Source organism: Schistocerca piceifrons, chromosome 1 (assembly GCF_021461385.2).
Source record: "Schistocerca piceifrons isolate TAMUIC-IGC-003096 chromosome 1, iqSchPice1.1, whole genome shotgun sequence".
Classification (NCBI taxonomy): domain Eukaryota; kingdom Metazoa; phylum Arthropoda; class Insecta; order Orthoptera; family Acrididae; genus Schistocerca; species Schistocerca piceifrons.
Window position 1 is genome coordinate 1,180,176,311 of NC_060138.1, and position 19,391 is coordinate 1,180,195,701.

Genomic DNA, 19,391 nt, shown 5'->3' on the forward strand with positions numbered 1-19,391 from the left:
CCAGCATTTGTCTAAACAATTTGTGCCGCAAAACCGTTGCATCGAACCAAGAGCAGCTCCACTTCAAAGTACGGCTACACCAATTCAGACGTGTAGAGCTATAGAAGTCTTGACAATGCAGTAGAATCATTTTATTGACTAATGTAGTGTTTGTGCGTGTGTGTGTGTGTGTTTGTGTGTGTGTGTGTGCGTGTGTGTGTGTGTGTGTGTGTGTAAAACTTTAATCCTTTGCTGGGTTAATGATTTTTCTCGAGTAATTATTACCAACAGTAGTCTTTGATGCCCCTTCTTCCAATAATTCTCGAAATACAGAAGAAATGGTATCCACCGTTTCCGCCTTATTTGACCGTAACTCATTGAGGACTCTGTGGAACTCTGTGTGCCTCCTATATCTTCCAAATTGACTCTCATTTTTTATTCAATCTCTTCAGCACAAAGTGCCTCTCCTAACGTAATGGCCTTCTCACCGCTGCGTTTAACATTGTAATTCATTTTGCCTTCTTGATGCTGGCATACTTGATTTTAAATTTGCGGAGGGTCGTTTTGACTTTAATACGTGCCTCATCTGTTCTTCTATTACGTTTTTCCAATGTTTTTTACCCAGCAGTTTTGCTTTGCTTTCGCTTTCGCTCCACCTCATTTTGTTTTCATTAGTAAGTGATTTACATTTCTAAATTACCGTCTTTCCATGAAAATTTCTGTACTCCCTTCCTCCGCATTCAACTGACTTTTTTTGTTCCCCAAGGTTTCTAAGCACTTATCCTTCCTTGTACCTAAAAATACTCATCCGATTTCAATCATTGTTCTTTTTACAAATTTCCTACGAACAGATATGCCTACTGTTGCATTCTATAATGATATATAGCCTCAGAGATTTGTGTATAATTCCTCATTACGTACACATTGTGCCGTCCCGAAAAATCTCTTGCATCTCAGCCTATTCTTCGTAATTACCAAACTTTCCCTGTCTGGATACGCCTTCTAGTCCAGTAGCTCATTTCTGAATCTCTCTCTCACACTAATGTAATCCAGACGGTATTTCTCAAAGCCTTATGGCATTTGCCGACCGGAGTGGCCGAGCGGTTCTAGGCGCTACAGTCTGGAACTGCGCGACTGCTACGCTTGCAGGGTCGAATCCTGCCTCGGGCATGGATGTGTGTGACGTCCTTAAGTTAGTTAAGTTTAAGTAATTCTAAGTTCTAGGCGACTGATGACCTCAGCAGTAAAGTCCCATAGTGCCATTTGAACCAAACTTATGGCACTTTTAAGTATATTTATCATTAAGAGGAAGAGTACTCATTGCAAAAAAGCGTCTAATGAGAATAATAGCTGGAGCTCACCCAAGATCATTTAGCGATCATTTATTTAAGGAATTCGGTATATTCATAGTACCTTCGCAATACATATATTCACTTATGAAACTTGTTATTAATACCCCATCCCAATTGAAAAATAACAGCTACCTGAATAGCTACAACACTAGAAGAAACGATGATCTTCACTATTCTGGGTTTAATCTGCCTTTGGCACAGAGAGGTGTGAATTATTCTGCCTCAAAAGTCTTTGGTCGTTTGCAAAATAGCTTTAAAAGTCTGACAGAGAACCAGCCAACATTTAGAAGCAAATTAAAATAATTTCTGAATGGCAACTTCTTCTACTCAATAGCTGAATTTTTAGTTATGAGGTAGTAACTGTAAAAAAAAAAACATTTTGTGTAAAGAAAACATATGTTAAAGTGACACGTTGCACTTCATTACAGAATGTCGTATTCATGATCTGTGGAACGGATATTAATGTATGTATGTATGTACGTATGAACCGCCTCTTTTTGTGATTCGTAACTGGGATCAAACACCTGTTGTTGTTGTTGTGGTCTTCAGTCCTGAGACTGGTTTCATGCAGCTCTCCATGCTACTCTATCCTGTGCAAACTTCTTCATCTCCCAGTACCTACTGCAACCTACATCCTTCTGAATCAGCTTAGTGTATTCATCTCTTGGTCTCCCTCTACGATTTTTACCCTCCACGCTGCCCTCCAATGCTAAATTTGTGATCCCTTGATGCCTCAGAACATGTCCTACCAACCGATCGCTTCTTCTAGTCAAGTTGTGCCAGAAACTTCTCTTCTCCCCAATCCTATTCAGTACCTCCTCATTAGTTACGTGATCTACCCACCTTATCTTCAGCATTCTTCTGTAGCACCACATTTCGAAAGCTTCTATTCTCTTCTTGTCCAAACTGGTTATCGTCCAAGTTTCACTTCCATACATGGCTACACTCCATACAAATACTTTCAGAAACGACTTCCTGACACTTAAATCTATACTCGATGTTAACAAATTTGTCTTCTTCAGAAACGATTTCCTTGCCATTGCCAGTCTACATTTTATATCCTCTCTACTTCGACCATCATCAGTTATTTTACTCCCTAAATACCGAAACTCCTTTACTACTATAAGTGTCTCATTTCCTAATCTAATCCCCTCAGCATCACCCGATTGAATTTGAGTACATTCCATTATCCTCGTTTTGCTTTTGTTGATGTTAATCTTATATCCTCCTTTCAAGACACTGTCCATTCCGTTCAACTGCTCTTCCAAGTCCTTTGCTGTCTCTGACAGAATTACAATGTCATCGGCGAACCTCAAAGTTTTTACTTCTTGTCCATGAATTTTAATACCTACTCCGAATTTTTCTTTTGTTTCCTTTACTGCTTGCTCAATTTACAGATTGAATAACATCGGGGGGAGGCTACAACCCTGTCTCACTCCTTTCCCAACCACTGCTTCCCTTTCATGCCCCTCGACTCTTATAACTGCCTTTCGCTCCCTGTATTTTACCACTGCCACCTTCAGAATTTGAAAGAGAGTATTCCAGTTAACGCTGTCAAAAGCTTTCTCTAAGTCTACAAATGCTAGAAACGTAGGTTTGCCTTTTCTTAATCTTTCTTCTAAGATAAGTCGTAAGGTTAGTATTGCCTCCGTGTTCCAACTTTTCTACGGAATCGAAACTGATCTTCCCCGAGGTCCGCTTCTACCAGTTTTTCCATTCGTCTGTAAAGAATTCGCGTTAGTATTTTGCAGCTGTGACTTATTAAACTGATAGTTCGGTAATTTTCACATCTGTCAACACCTGCTTTCTTTGGGATTGGAATTATTATATTCTTCTTGAAGTCTGTGGGTATTTCGCCTGTCTCATACATCTTGCTCACCAGATGGTAGAGTTTTGTCATGACTGGTTCGCCCAAGGCCATCAGTAGTTCTAATGGAATGTTGTCTACTCCCGGGGCCTTGTTTCGACTCAGGTCTTTCAGTGCTGTGTCAAACTCTTCACGCAGTATCGTATCTCCCATTTCATCTTCATCTACATCCTCTTCCATTTCCATAATATTGTCCTCAAGTACATCGCCCTTGTGTAAACCCTCTATATACTCCTTCCACCTTTCTGCCTTCCCTTCTTTGCTTAGAACTGGGTTGCCATCTGAGCTCTTGATATTCATACAAGTGGTTCTCCTTTCTCCAAAGGTCTCTTTAATTTTCCTGTAGGCAGTATCTATCTTACCCCTAGTGAGACAAGCCTCTACATCCTTACATTTGTCCTCTAGCAGTCCCTGCTTAGCCATTTTGCACTTCCTGTCGATCTCATTTTTGAGACGTTTGTATTCCTTTTTGCCTGCTTCATTTACTGCATTTTTGTATTTTATCCTTTCATCAATTAAATTCAATATTTCTTCTGTTACCCAAGGATTTCTATTAGCCCTCGTCTTTTTACCTACTTGATCCTCTGCTGCCTTCACTATTTCATCCCTCAGAGCTACCCATTCTTCTTCTATTGTATTTCTTCCCCCATTCCTGTCAATTGTTCCCTTATGCTCTCCCTGAAACTCTCTACAACCTCTGGTGTTTTCAGTTTATCCAGGTCCCATCTCCTTAAATTCCCACCTTTTTGCAGTTTCTTCAGTTTCAAACTGCAGTTCATAACCAATAGATTGTGGTCAGAATCCACATCTGCCCCTGGAAATGTCTCACAATTTAAAACCTGGTTTCTAAATCTCTGTCTCACCATTATATAATCTATCTGATACCTTTTAGCATCTCCAGGATTCTTCCAGGTATACAACCTTCTTTGATGATTCTTGAACCAAGTGTTAGCTATGATTAGGTTATGCTCTGTGCAAAATTCTACAAGGCGGCTTCCTCTTTCATTTCTTCCCCCCAATCCATATTCACCTACTATGTTTCCTTCTCTCCCTTTTCCTACTGACGAATTCCAGTCACCCATGACTATTAAATTTTCGTCTCCCTTCACTACCTGAATAATTTCTTTTATCTCGTCATACATTTCATCAATTTCTTCATCATCTGCAGGGCTAGTTGGCATATAAACTTGTACTACTGTAGTGGGCATGGACTTTGTGTCTTTCTTGGCCACAATAATGCGTTCACTATGCTGTTTGTAGTATCTAACCCGCACTCCTATTTTTTTATTCATTATTAAACCTACTCCTGCATTACCCCTATTTGATTTTGTACTTATCAAACACCTAAAAGATCAAAATTACATTATTATCCTGAAACCGGAGATCACGAATCAACAAGATCCGAATTTGTGTCAGCTGATGTCTTGTACACCTCTCAGAACACTATAGGGTTTAAGCAACGTGTAAGTTGTTTTGTCAATTAAATTGCGACACAATGAAGTTATTTTCATGATAGCAGATCACATAAACAGTTTGGTCAGTTCTTCGAATTCGAATAATGACACTAATTTTCATAAATATGCTGAAGTATGACATGTGTGTGTGTGTGTGTGTGTGTGTGTGTGTGTGTGTGTGTGTGTGTGTGTGTGTGCGCGCGCGCGACCGCGTGTGCATGCAGGTGTTTGCATGTGCGTATCATATATCCGTTACCATTGTACACATGTGGAGGTTTACGACTTGTTCAGTGAAACTGATTAGTAACTACATGATGCCATTTTCGAATCTGCTGCGCCCAGCCTGTAGTCTTTACCAGCCATGTCGGTTATGGAAGTAGTTGCATAAGAGCCAGCAAATACGCCACATACATTTACAACAAACGGATACAGATAAAAAAATCAGTCTACATTAAGTTAAACTTCCGTTTCACACTCATTTAATGGAACGCCACGAGGACCGTATGATTGCGTGCCGGACAAAGTTGTGCTGGCATCGGGCCGAGCGCCCGTGGACTGGCATGGCCAACCTGGGGGATGAGGTGGGGATTGAGTGGGGTGGTGGGTGTTATGGAGGGAGAGGAAGTAAGGCTGACAAGTGTAACGCGTGCGGCCGCGGTCTTGCGGCTGATCTCAGTTAATCTGCACAGTTCGCACGACCAATTAGCCAGCTTTCTCGGCTCGCAGCTCGCAAATTTCTCCCATTTAGAACTCGCCCTAATCCGGCGGCCCCTTAAATCTACCGGCGGAACAAGTGGCTGCCTGAGGGTGGGCGTTAACGGCGACACGGAGTCTCACTTGCCATATACATCGACTGCACACTTCCGTTCTGTATGAAGCGGGCATGAGCACATCAGAAACTGAGAAATCCGTTTATTGCACCGTTGTCTCATACATTTGATTTGAAGAACGTGCAGTTAAAATACAAGACGAGGATATTATTAGTTATAAGGTACACAGACGTAGTACTTCTCGCCGAAATAATAGAATTCTTAAGCCCGTTGAATGCGCTGCATTAGAACACAGTTAGCACAAAATTGCCGGGAAGTAGAACAAAATTGAAGAGATGTGGACTACAAATTAGGAGAGTACTGGTTAGCTTAACTTCAGATTCAGAGAACTAGAGTATGCGTAAGCACTGCTGTGTATTTCCAGATATAACCGAATCAATTAGGATAACGAAACTGCTGCAAGCAAAGAAACCGTTCGTCAATGAAAACACCCGCGTGCCGTCGTAGACTAACAGTGATCTGAAGAAGTTTCTAGAATTGGGCACCTGAAGTACAGTTGTGTAATGCTGTGGGAATTTCGGAGAAAGAGTAGCTTTTGAAATCTTTTCCTAAACAACGACTAAAAGAAATTTATTACATGAAAGCTTATTATGATGAGTAAGCAAGAAAAGATAGCTATACAGGCCACTTAAGAGAGGGAAATTCGGTCGGTGGGTTAACAGCAACAGAGGCCAGCCGCAAACGTGCAATTAGAGAAACATTGCAGGGGCACAATTAGACTTATATATTTGGGAATAAAAGCAACACTGAGATAGTAGTGTTAGTATAAGAGATAAAGTGATGGATGTAACGGAACATCATCGCTTCGCCGATGACATTGCGCTACTGATATATAGCCCTATTAAAGAGAAAGATGAAAGGGAGAATTTAATGGGGCAAGTCTAAATGTACACGTGAAAATCATGCTTAGGGGGACGTAAGATATTAACAAGACTGGTAGCAGAAGAAGTGACTAGCTAGCGTGGTTTTGGTCAATAAAATAGATTTAAAGAGTAAGCATTCAACATATCAAGAACAGAATATTAATATTGAGTGCTAATTATCTGTTTTGACCTACGGCTGTGTAAAGAAATAAAAAGTCCATGCTGGAAATTGCCAGAGAAGTCAATTAATTGAACTGAAACATATGTTTCTAGATCTAATGAAAATTCGTTGGAGATTGGCGATACTTGTAGCAAGGCGTATGGATGATGGATGGACCAAGGAAGTCCACTGCAGGATTTAAATTGGAAGGACGTACATGAAATTAGGTTCTGTCGCTCTGAAGATCTGAATGCATGCAAGGTGAACCACCTAAAACTTGCAACGCAAATATTGCCGAAATGGAAAGTATTACTGACATGCAGTTTTCACAAAATGGACTGATAGTCAGGGGCTCGTATTGTTAGGCACTCATCAGATTGTAACAATATTTAGAAAGTGCATGTTTTGTGCAGACATACACTTTTCTGATTGGAACAGAGCCTACTGACAATAACATACTAACAGTAGGGTAGATTAGAACGTCAGCGGGGTTTGTTGTAGGATTCTAGTGCCCGTCTCTCACGAGATATCGTAGTTTGAAAAGCTTCCACACTGGCAATTGTGCAGTAACTGTGATAGCATACACTAGTTACGTGGGTTCTGACCGGTAATGAGACAACTGACCATCACAGGTTCTGTTCAAAATGACCGTTGACAGCATCACTTGACGCTTCCATTCCGGTATGGAACGACTGCTGCACGCGTGCTTGCATGTCAGTGGACACGTCGGGCCAGGCTGCAGTAGTACGTCGTTACATATCGTCAGGTGTGGTTGGTATGTCCTTGTGGACAGCGTCTTTCAGCTTTCCAGGCAGAAAAAGTCTACAGGCGTCTAATTCAGGGAACGGGCCGGCCAAGATACAGGTTCTCTGCGTCCAAGCCAACAATTTGGGAACAATTCGTGAAGACATGATGTTGTGCATCGTACACTATGGGCTGGACAGTCATCATTGAAACCCCTGGGCTAGCAGGACATAGTGGATGCGGCTATATTTGTGGAAAGGGGCCAAAATAAGTTACTGTTAGTGGCACTCAACATATAAACTTCATTTCTAAAAAAAAACACACAATCACATAAGCAAGATTCAAAACTCTCAGGATATTAACGAAAGGCCTCATTTGATTTAATTTAGATCGGCCGAAGGGGACATCGAAAATCCAAGGCACAAGGCCCAAGCAAGAAACTGAGGTACAGGAGTTCTTCTGGAGGTTTCGCTTCTTTAAAAAAAAATTTATCCCAATATAAACAAGTTGAAAGCCTTAGCTTATATTTTTTTTCATATAACTCTGCTGAAACCTCACATTAATCAAGAACAATGTTACGACTTAAAGCCGAGACAAAGATTTTCAATGTTTAATCTAAATAGGCTGAAAACTCGGCTGAAGGCCGCATATCAACAAAACAATATAACGGCTTAGGGCCTAGGAAGAAGAGCTTTCAATTAGAAAAGGCTGAAGGCCTCATCTTAAAATATTTCGTGTAAAACTCAGCTGAAGGCCTCATACTAAAGAAAAACAATTTTATGACTAAAGGTCACGTCAAGGATTTTGAATTTTTTAAGAGAGATTAAAACACCACGCAGAAAAAAATTTACTATTTATGGCCTTAAGGGAAGGGCTTCTAAATTTTAAGTAAGATAGGTGAGCCGGCCGGAGCGACCGAGCGGTTCTAGGCGCGTCAGTCTGGAACCACGCGACCGCTACGGTCGCAGGTTCGAATCCTGCCTCGGGCTTGGATGTGTGTGATGTTCTTAGCTTAGTTAGGTTTAAGTAGTTCTAAGTTCTAGGGGATTGATGACCTCAGAAGTTAAGTCCCATTGTGCTCAGAGCCATTTGAACCATTTTTAAGATAGGCGAAAGGCTTTTTCCTAAAATACTTCACATAACTCTCGGCTGAAGACCAAATACGAAACCCAAACAATCTCACGGTTTTAAACCCAAACAAAGAAATTTCCAGTTTTCAATTTAAGCTCGAAAACTCGAATGAAGGTCACATAAAAACTAGAAAATATTTCTTACTGATTAAAGTCTAGTCCAAATTTTCAACTTTTGATTTGAAAAGGCTGAAAACTGGGCTGAAGGCCACATACCAAACAAGAAATAATGTTTTTTACGGTTTAAGGCCTAAGCAGGAAAGCCTTTCAATTTTAATGAGCTAAAACTCGGCTGAAGATCACACAGAGTAGTAAAAAGGAAATCGCTATGTAACACCAAAAGAGCGGCGCTCAGAAGGTTGCAAGGGTGGCCTGGGAAGGTAACACTAACGCACATTTAGGTGAGACAGGCAGCCAGACCGACAACCTCTTAATCCCAAAGGCAACACAAGCGAACGCCAACCGACGAACCAACAAACAAGATCAGTTCTGCTCTAGTCGACCAGCAAAACGAAAATAAGATGTCAATAGCACGACGTTCTGAATACTGGTGCTCAATCCAGTCAAGTCGTAATAAACGCCCAAAATTAACAACAACACCTCAGCTGTCGAACTGCATGCCATGCTGGACAGCGTCAACACGACAAGGAAAACATACTGCCGAAAACTACGTCAACGACCAGGGCAGGTGACTGGAACATCAACGGCCACAAGGCAGAAGGCCGCTGGCACACTTCATTAATGAAGGAATGAATTAAGTTAAACACGACGCAGGAAGACTGCAGCAATTCTAGCCGACTTCAATGCACACACGTTGTGGCTCGTGGTAATCTCCCAGAAAGCGACAACCAGGATCAAACGAAGAGATGTGATAGCAGTTGAGGCTTGATACTAGGTCAAGTGAGCACTCAACTGTAGTGTCCACTATCGGTGGGTGACTAACTCCGTAATCCTCGCAAGAAGCGCCTCACAAATCCAACCGCGAGTACACGCCGCTAGCGGCTCCGCCCTGACTACGCGCCACGGAGACTTCCTTGCTGCCCCAACCGACAGACTGCCACACACAGCACACCCAGAAAACATATCTGCCACACCAAAGATACTACAGCAGTACTAGTATCGATACACGCTTCTGCTGCCACTCACGGAGAGAAGACAGCAACGTTATGGTTGCGGCGGTAACCGAAGAATAAATAAGACACCACTGGAATGCAACCAATGATTAAAAAAAAAAAAAAAAAAAAAAGGTATGACGCGAGCCAGCCACGGCTCAGATATGTTTATATCACATGTTCCTCCTATTTTGCAGGGGGACGTCTTCTAGTATCCGTGGAAGATGGTCTCTATGAGGCTGCGATACTTGTGCGCGTTCAGTGTTCCGTCCGTGAGAAACGGGCTACGAGTTGATAGTTCACTAGATTAGATTAGATTAATACTAGCTCCATGGATCATGAATACGATATTTCGTAATGACGTGGAACGAGTCAAATTTTCCAATACATGACATAATTAAGTTAATTTAACAACATAATTAAGTTACTATAAAAACTTTTTTATTTTTTTGTTTTTTTTAATTTATAATTTTTTGTTTTTTTTTTCTTTTTTTCTTAATTTATATCTAAAAATTCCTCTATGCAGTACAAGGAGTTGTCATTCAGAAGTTCATTTAATTTCTTGTTAAATACTTGTTGGTTATCTGTCAGAGTTTTGATACTATTTGGTAAGTGACCAAAGACTGTAGTGGAAGTATAATTCACCTCTTTCTGTGTCAAAGTTAGATTTAATCTTGAATAGTGAAGATCATGCTTTCTCCTAGTATTGTAGTTATGCACACTGCTATTACTTTTGAATTGGGTTTGGTTGTTAATAACAAATTTCGTAAGAGGGTATATATACTGAAAAGCTACTGTGAATATCCCTAGATCCTTAAATAAATGTCTGCAGGATGATCTTGGGTGGATTCCAGCTATTCTTCTGATTACACGCTTTTGTGCAATAAATACTTTATTTCTCAGTGATGAATTACCCCAAAATATGATGCCATATGCAAGCAATGAGTGAAAATAGAAGTAATAAGCTAATTTACTAAGATGTTTATCACCAAAATATGCAATGACCCTCAAACGTTTCAGCAGATCATCAATGTGTTTCTTCTAATTTAATCTCTCATCAGTGAACACACCTAAAAATTTTGCATATTCTACCTTAGCTATATGCTTCTGATTAAGGTCTATATTTATTAATGGCGTCATACCATTTACTGTACAGAACTGTATGTACTGTGCCTTATCAAAATTCAGTGAGAGTCCGTTTAGAAGGAACCACTTAGCAATTTTCTGAAAGACATCATTTACAATTTCATCAGTTAATTCTTGTTTGTCAGGTGTGATTACTATACTTGTAACACCAGCAAGGAGAACTAACTTTGCCTCTCCATGAATATAGAATGGCAAGTCATTAATATATATTAAGAACAACAAAGGACCCAAGACCGACCCTTGTGGAACCCCATTCTTGATAGTTCCCCAGTTTGAGGAATGTGCTGATCTTTGCGTATTATGAGAACTGCTTATTTCAACTTTCTGCACTCTTCCAGTTAGGTACAAATTAAACCATTTGTGCACTGTCCCACTCATGCCACAATACTTGAGCTTGTCTAGCAGAATTTCATGATTAACACAATCAAAATCCTACACCACACTACACAAAAGCCTACTATCCTACACCACACGTTTACACTCCATGGACTCTGACGTTCCATCTGACAAAGCCAGTGGGACTGTAAGCAGACCAGTAGTGCATATTTAGGCAGGTTACCTGGCCATGACCGGTAAATGTGGCTTCGTCAATAAACTAGATATATGGTACATCTTGAGTATACTGATAAGTACGTGTAACATTATGCAAATCGAAATCTACAGCGTGAACTTCAAACCTAAACATAATTTTGCCACTGCAATGCAATGAAGTTGGAAAAAAGGAAGATGAGGGTTGAAAAAAGTGCCGTGGACTTTAATATCATTAAAGATGGAGCACAAGCTCGGAACGATTCAAGTATAGGAAATGAAATTAACCATGCCCTTCCAAAAGACCCATTCCAGCATTTGCTTGGGGAGATTTAGGAAAATCACGAAAACCTAAATCAGGATAGTCGGACCCGGATTTGAACAATCGTCCTTCCGAATGCGAGTCCAGTGTGCTAACTAATGCGCCAGTTCGCAAATGGACGGATTGCCGGAATAATTTGCGTATGCAACTGATATAAGAAAGACTTAAATCACTGCGCTATGATAGATGTAGAATACCCCCTCAATAGAAGTAAAATGCGATTTGTATGCAAATAATCGTTTACAGAGAGTACTACTGCTGGCATAATTAGAGGCCTAGCATCCCAAAAAAATATACATTCGCCGTTGTATTTTATTGTGTGCTGAACAAAGCTAGTTCCTTACCACTAGCTAAATACACTTGGCATCCCCACTGGACCTTATGCGTCCATTCTTTGAAAGCCTGGTAAACATGCGTGCCCATTTAGTTTTCGGAGTCAACAGACGTTACATATCGTTTCGTAAAACATGAAATTATGATTATGGACATGGTGCGGAGTGTAATAGTTCTGTCGTAAATAATCCACTTAAGTTCATAGGGAACAATGATGTACATAATTCCAATGCCAGAAAAAAGGGTTGACCTTAATTGCTCCACATTAAGGTTGTATTTACCACAAAAGGGGTGCACAGTGCTTCAACAAAAATTGTTGTTTACTTACCCAATAGTATAAACTGTTTGACAGGCAGACACGTAAAATTTCAAAGAAACACAAAGTTCCTACTCGACAACTCCCTCTACTTCGTAGAAGTTTCTGTTATCGTAATGTGTAGAAGATGGTGTATAGGAATTACTGATTCACAGCTGTTCATTAAAAAATAAACTTCTAAGTGTTCAGTATGTTGCCATATTTGTAAATTAAAAAATAAACTTGTAAGTGTTCAGCATATTACCACAGTTACAAATTAATTTGTAATGTGAGTGTAAAGTGACCCGTTCCGCGTCATTACGATTGATCGTGCACATGATCCATGGAGCATGCAACTACCCAACGAACGTCTTGATGAAACTAGTAACACTTTCAATCCGCCTCGAAAGTATTTACAATACAGCAAATGAAAAATCATTGCTATACACGAATATATTGTACTAAAATTGGAACAATTTATTTTGCGGATCAGCATCATCATCTCTACTGTTTCTTTTTTGGACGCGGTTCCAAGAAATTGTGCAGTGACCGAAACAACTGATTTCACGGATAACTAACCAGAGAGCAGTTTTGTTGCCGTTTATCTGACGTACCATACACTGGATACACTTTGACCACCCTTTTTACTTTGACCATCACACACCAAAAGTATTACAGTTCTCTGCTGGCTCACAGTTGAGTGTTTAATATACACATTTTTTTGGTAAAGCTCATTCACAATATACTAGACGTCGTCAAGCAGTGCCAAATTTCTTCTGCAACAGTTGGCGTACCTGTTGCGACTTACAATTGTATACGAAAAAGTGTGTTAAAATCTGGTTGTGAATAATCCACTGATATAATTTAACTACAAAGCCATCTGTGTTTTCAACTATATTATGTATGTTGCACGCTTAATTCTCAAAATAGACCGCTCATCATGTATATACAAATATGCCAGTATATTACCATTTCTGAGGTCATTTCTCTGTTTCGGGCTTACTTTGACCACTGGTGATTTTTACCTCAGGATTATACATACACAATTTATTAAACAGTTTTGACGCCATTCACAGTGTGGAACTGAAGAATAGGAACATTAACCATCATTGCACAGATAAAGATTCACTTTTAATTGTTAATGTGTCTATGAATAAGAAGAGCTATTGTCAGTTACATAGTGCTGAAATTGCAAGCTGTTGTGGTACACGCAGTGCAGCATATAAAGCAATATCTCCGGAAACAAGACTGAAGTTTGTTTGGCTTGCAAGTGCCAGATATTGATTCGATAAATGAAGAACGTATAAACTTAACTGCACAGTATATTTTTAAAGGAGGATTTAGGTTTAGAGGGATGAAACTGAAGGTGTTATGTTCAACTACATTTGGAGCTATGTGTGTGGTACTTCTTTCTACTGCATTTCATTGTATTTATAATTTTGATACTGGCTAAAGTTTCATTGTATTTTTGAAATACTGATCACAAATGGAATGGTAGTTGACAGTTGTAGTGGAGGTATAGACCGGTCAATGAATCTCCAAATCCTGACCACCTTAACTCTGATTACCCACATTTTTTTTCCATTACGTCCTCTGCATTTTAGAAAATGCAGTGTACTAACTGGTACATAATTCGTGCATACAGGCCCCCTATATTCACTACTATAAATATTCATGCGGCCTAACTCACGGCTTTCCGGAGCGCGAGGGAGCGCCTGGTCCCCGACACGAACCCGCCCGAAGGACTTGTGTCGAGGACTGGTGAGCCGGCCAGCCTGTGGATGGTTTTTAGGCGGTTTTCCATCTGCATCGGTGAATGCGGGCTGGTTCCCCTTATTCCGCCTCAGTTACACTATGTCGGCGATTGCTGCGCAAACAAGTTCTCCACGTACGCGTTCACCACCATTACTCTACCACGGAAACATTGCGGTTACACTCGTCTGGTGTGGAACGTTTCCTGGGGGGGGGGGGGGGGGGTCCACCGGGATCCGAACCGCACAGTAACCCTGGGTCTTATGTGGGGCGGTGGAGGGGTGAAGTGGACTGCGGTAGTCGCCGTGGGTTTGTGGACCACTGCGGCTGCGGCGGGGACGGTTAACATCGAACATATTATAAATATTGTAAAATCTAAAAAACAGTCATAATAATCACATTTGAATCTCAATCGGTCGAAGTACGCCAGGCTTACGCTAGTGAAAAACAGTTTCTGATAGTGTTTAAAGCTACACTCTTATTATTTTTGTTCTTCCTTCGTACTGTTTTCTCTACAGATCGCTATTTCGAATCCTTAGAGACGAATAATACTGTAGATTGTAACCGTTGTGGCAGTCATAGAAAATGTGAAAATCAGGTACTGTCCAGGCTTAAAGTTATTCTACAGGGTGATTCAAAAAGAATACCACAACTTTAGGAATTTAAAACTCTGCAACGACAAAAGGCAGAGCTAAGCACTATCTGTCGGCGAATTAAGGGAACTATAAAGTTTCATTTAGTTGTACATTTGTTCGCTTGAGGCGCTGTTGACTAGCCGTCAGCGTCAGTTGATGCTAAGATGGCGACCGCTCAACAGAAAGCTTTTTGTGTTATTGAGTACGGCAGAAGTAGATCGACGACAGTTGTTCAGCGTGCATTTCGAACGAAGTATGGTGTTAAACCTCCTGATAGGTGGTGCATTAAACGTTGGTATAAACAGTTTACAGAGAATGGGTGTTTGTGCAAAGGGAAAAGTTCTGGACGGCCGAGAACGAGTGATGAAAATGTAGCACGCATCCAGCAAGCATTTGTTCGCAGCCCAGGAAAATCGACTCGCAGAGCTAGCAGAGAGCTGCAAATTCCACAATCAACTGTATGGAGAGTCCTACGAAAAATGTTAGTTATGAAACCTGAACGTCAACTACCCGAGGCGATGGATTGGCCGCCAGGCAGCCTGTGACAGAGCACTTCATCACTGGCCTCCAAGAAGCCCTGATCTTACCCCCTGCGATTTTTTCTTATGGGGGTATGTTAAGGATATGGTGTTTCGGCCACCTCTCCCAGCCACCATTGATGATTTGAAACGAGAAATAACAGCAGCTATCCAAACTGTTACGCCTTATATGCTACAGAGAGTGTGGAACGAGTTGGAGTATCGGGTTGATATTGCTCGTGTATCTGGAGGGGGCCATATTGAACATCTCTGAACTTGTTTTTGAGTGAAAAAAAACCTTTTGAAATACTCTTTGTAATGATGTATAACAGAAGGTTATATTATGTTTCTTTCATTAAATACACATTTTTTAAAGTTGTGGTATTCTTTTTGAATCACCCTGTATTATACCGACCAATATAAGCAATTATTCGTGAAACTGTGCTGAAGTCCAGAGCGATTTAAAAGGTATTTGACAACAATAGATGAAAAATAAACATAGACTGGAAAAAAATGGTTTCCCTGACACAAAGTACGCACAAGTTTCATTGTTGCAGCACTGCAGTAGAGGCCCTAGCTGGGTGGCTTCTGCAGTGGCAGTGTTGAGGCACTGTGTTGTCGTCTGATTGTAGATCGATGACGTCTCAAGAAAATATCAGTAATAGCCAGACATTGTATTAGAAAACAAACTACAGCAATTGTAGCGGCGATCCGTAGTGCTAATGCTCCCGTGGTGTGTGCGGTGGTGTTTATGCAACAGGAAGCCACCGTGTCCTGCTGGCGGTTGGGCCAGAAGACTGGTAGTGATGAAGCTTATTTGGAGGGGATGGAGAGGGGATGCGGGCAATTGCAGGCTTTGGGTGGGGCCTTAAGGCCTGCTCGGCTAAATGAAATGGTACTGCACTGCCTACAAAAAGTAAGGAAACGGGTGGGAGCTCAGAATGGCACACAGTTTCGCCACGAACATCTAAGAAATTATCAGCAAAGAGATCACATGAGCCAGATTCCAGTAGAAAATTACGGCGTGTCGCGACTGATGGGGGTACTCAAAATACGATAGAGCGCGAGTGTACGTGAGCGTGGCTAAAGCGTAGTAGTCACGACTTCCTTGTTCTTCTTCCTGAGCACGGAAAGCCGGGCCGGAAGATGGAAGCGAAGTGTCTTTATTTGAGCCATGATTGATGGCTGCTCACATATCAGCTCCCAACACCCTCCACCAATTTATTAAGGGCTTTCATTCCGGACAAGGAGTGCGCCACTCCTTTTCTTTTTTCCCTCTAGATCCGAAGAGCGGAATTTTTCATCCAATAAAGGAGGGTCCGACCGGTTGCCGGGGATGGGGACCGCTGCAGACGCCGAAGCCACTTCCATTATTAATTGTCAGCGCAAATGACGATAACGTCTTCATAACTTTAATAATCATGTTTCCCTCTCCCCCCTCCCTCCCTCCCTCCCAACGCCCTGTCTCTTCCCGGGTGCTGGGGGACGTCCGCTCGTAAACCGCGCTGCCGTCCTGCTCTTTTGCATTCGGAATTTCAATTTGCCATTATGACGGAAAGATGAATGCCGGAGAGGGGTGTTCTTTTTGGCGTGCCGCCTCGAGAACCAACGTCAGAGGGCAAGTCTGGGTGAGAAACTGGGGGCTGGTGGCGGTGGGAAGGGGGGGGGGGGGTGAGAGGAGGTTGCTACTGGCTAATGCTGCCGCCGTCAATCAGCGGCGAACAATCGCCGATCGCAGCAGAGGCAAAAGAAGTCGCCAAATCTACGGGAAGCTGAATTATGGTGCTACTGTGAGGGGTACGAAGGCGTAGGTTCGTTCCGTTAAAGGATGCGAACAGATGGCAGCGCTCTGACGCAGAGGTCGACTAGGACGAAAGTGCGTACTGTTTTCTGCCGAGTAGTGTTTGAACGTAAACAAACTTGGTGTCATCGGAAGGAAATGACTACTACTATCATTTTTAATCTCAAGAAGCAGTTACCCATGTGATGGTCACATCAGAAGTCTGTGAAGGAACGTCTACAAAATAGCTATCGTAAAAGTAAATAATGATTTACATTTTTATCACTCCATCGCCACTTAGAAACAAATACTGCAGGATCACAATTATTTAATTTAGTAATTCTCCTGTTTCACCGTCAGCTGTTACGATTACCAAGGAAAAGGTAAACCAACAGCGCTGGAACGTATGTGACAGGGAACAGATTACAGGAAGAAAATGCGCCAAATATACAGGCACATTAGAACAACAGAAGGCACTTCGAAAAACTATGAAAAGACGGAAAAGATCCCAGAAGAAGGCTGACAGTTGCCCCTAAAATATTTTCGAACATTTTACTGAGCAGAATTGAAACTCTCGACCGCTAATTCAACGAATATCAAGGGAGGAGGGTTAGAAGAAGTACATCAAAAGTGCTCATAACATATATTCAACCTTAAATGTATAATTCATCATAGACTAGCCGGCCGCTGTCGCCGAGCGATTCTAGGCGCTTCAGTCTGGAACCGCACTGCTGCTGCGGCCGCAGGTTTGAATCCAGCCTCGGGCATGGGTGTGTGTGATGTCCTTAGTTAGGTTTAAGTAGTTCTAAAACTAGGCGACTAATGACCTCACATGTCAAGTCCCATAGCGCTTAGAGCCATTTGAACCATCATAGACTATTTACGTCTAAATACATAGGTGTAACGTTTGTGGATTTACAGAAGGTAATTTGATCTGTTGATAGCGAAATCCTGGACACAGTAATTCGGGAATACTGTGTTAAAAACAAACTGGCTAATCAAATCCGGAAAACGAATACAGACGAAGTATGAAAAGTAAAGATCAGAGACGAAATTTATAACATATTTAAAGGAAAAAAAGTGCAAGACGAATTTGTACCTTTTTTAGTTCTCTTCAGCTATGCGTCAGATAAAATATGTAAAAATCTTAAAAGAAAAATCGGAATAATATGAAATATCAACAAGAAAGAAAGAGTGTAGTGATGTATTTGCGTGACTATTACTGACGATTGTTCTGTACTATATGAAAATGTAGCAGATGCTGGAACACAAACCAACTTTTTGGAACACACAGACAGTGGAGTACGTTTAAATATTTCTGCGAAATAATCAAATTTATGGCTAATATATGGAATGCACTGGAAGATGTAAAGAAGGCATTGGTCAAATAGTTCCTGTGAGTTAGTAACGATAGAGATTATAGTTTACAACCAGAATGTATTAATAATTGTTTCGTTTTACTGACTACCCACTTTCAAAGTTGATGAAGGATTCGAGGATATCTTGAGCCTCATTTCAAATAGGGACACCATTCATTTATTTGTAGTTGGTGACTTCAGCCTACCCTCCATGTGTTGTCCAAAATCATTATTTAAATGACAGGACGCATAAAATGTCGTCCGAAATAATACTAAATATGTTCTCCATAAATTGTTTTGCACATTTATTTCAGGAGCCGCCTCGAAGTGTAAATGCTTAAGAAAACAAGCTCGACAACCTAGCAAAAAATAATCGTGAGCAAATAGGGAGACAAGAAATTTATGGCACAACTTGACCAAAAGAAGGGATCAGTTGACTGGACACATTCTGAGACATATAACGATCACCGACTTAGCATTGGAGGGAAGTGTAGGAGGTAAAAATTATAGAGGTAGAGCAAGAGATGGATGCAGTAAGCAGATACAGAAAGATGTAGGATGCATTAGTTACTCGGAGACCACATGGTCACTCAAGCGGAACTGAATATCGTAACATCCAAATCCACCAAGAGTAAATGTAAATTACGTGTATTAGAAAAAAGAGAAATACAATTGAGCTTGACGCCCTCCTAAGAGACAACGTCCACTCCTTCCAAACTATCTAAGCGTATACCGCATATGGATAAAATTCAGACGAATGGTATTGATGACACTTGAGAGATTGTACCACATAAATTAAGAAAAGATGTAACTGATCAGCCGTGGTATGCAAAACATGTTAGAATATTCTTGCAGAAGCAATGAAAAAAACATGCCAGATTTAAAGGAATGCAAAATCTATAAGACTGGCAATGTTTTAGTGAAGCTTTAAACTTGATGCGAACTTCAAAGAGACATGCTTTTAATAGTTTCGGTAACGAAACTTTGTCTCAAAATCTGGCAGAAAATCCAAAGATATTCTGTTGTGTGTAAAATACACCAGCGGCAGTACATAATCAGCACCTTCACTGCGCAACAGAAATTATATTACCGATGACAGTGCCACTGAAGCTTAGTTACTAAACATAATTTTTCTAAATTCCTTCACCATAGAAGACGTACTAAATATTCCAGAATTCGAATCAACAACAACTGTTAGCATGTTTAACTTACATATAGATATCCTCGGTGTAG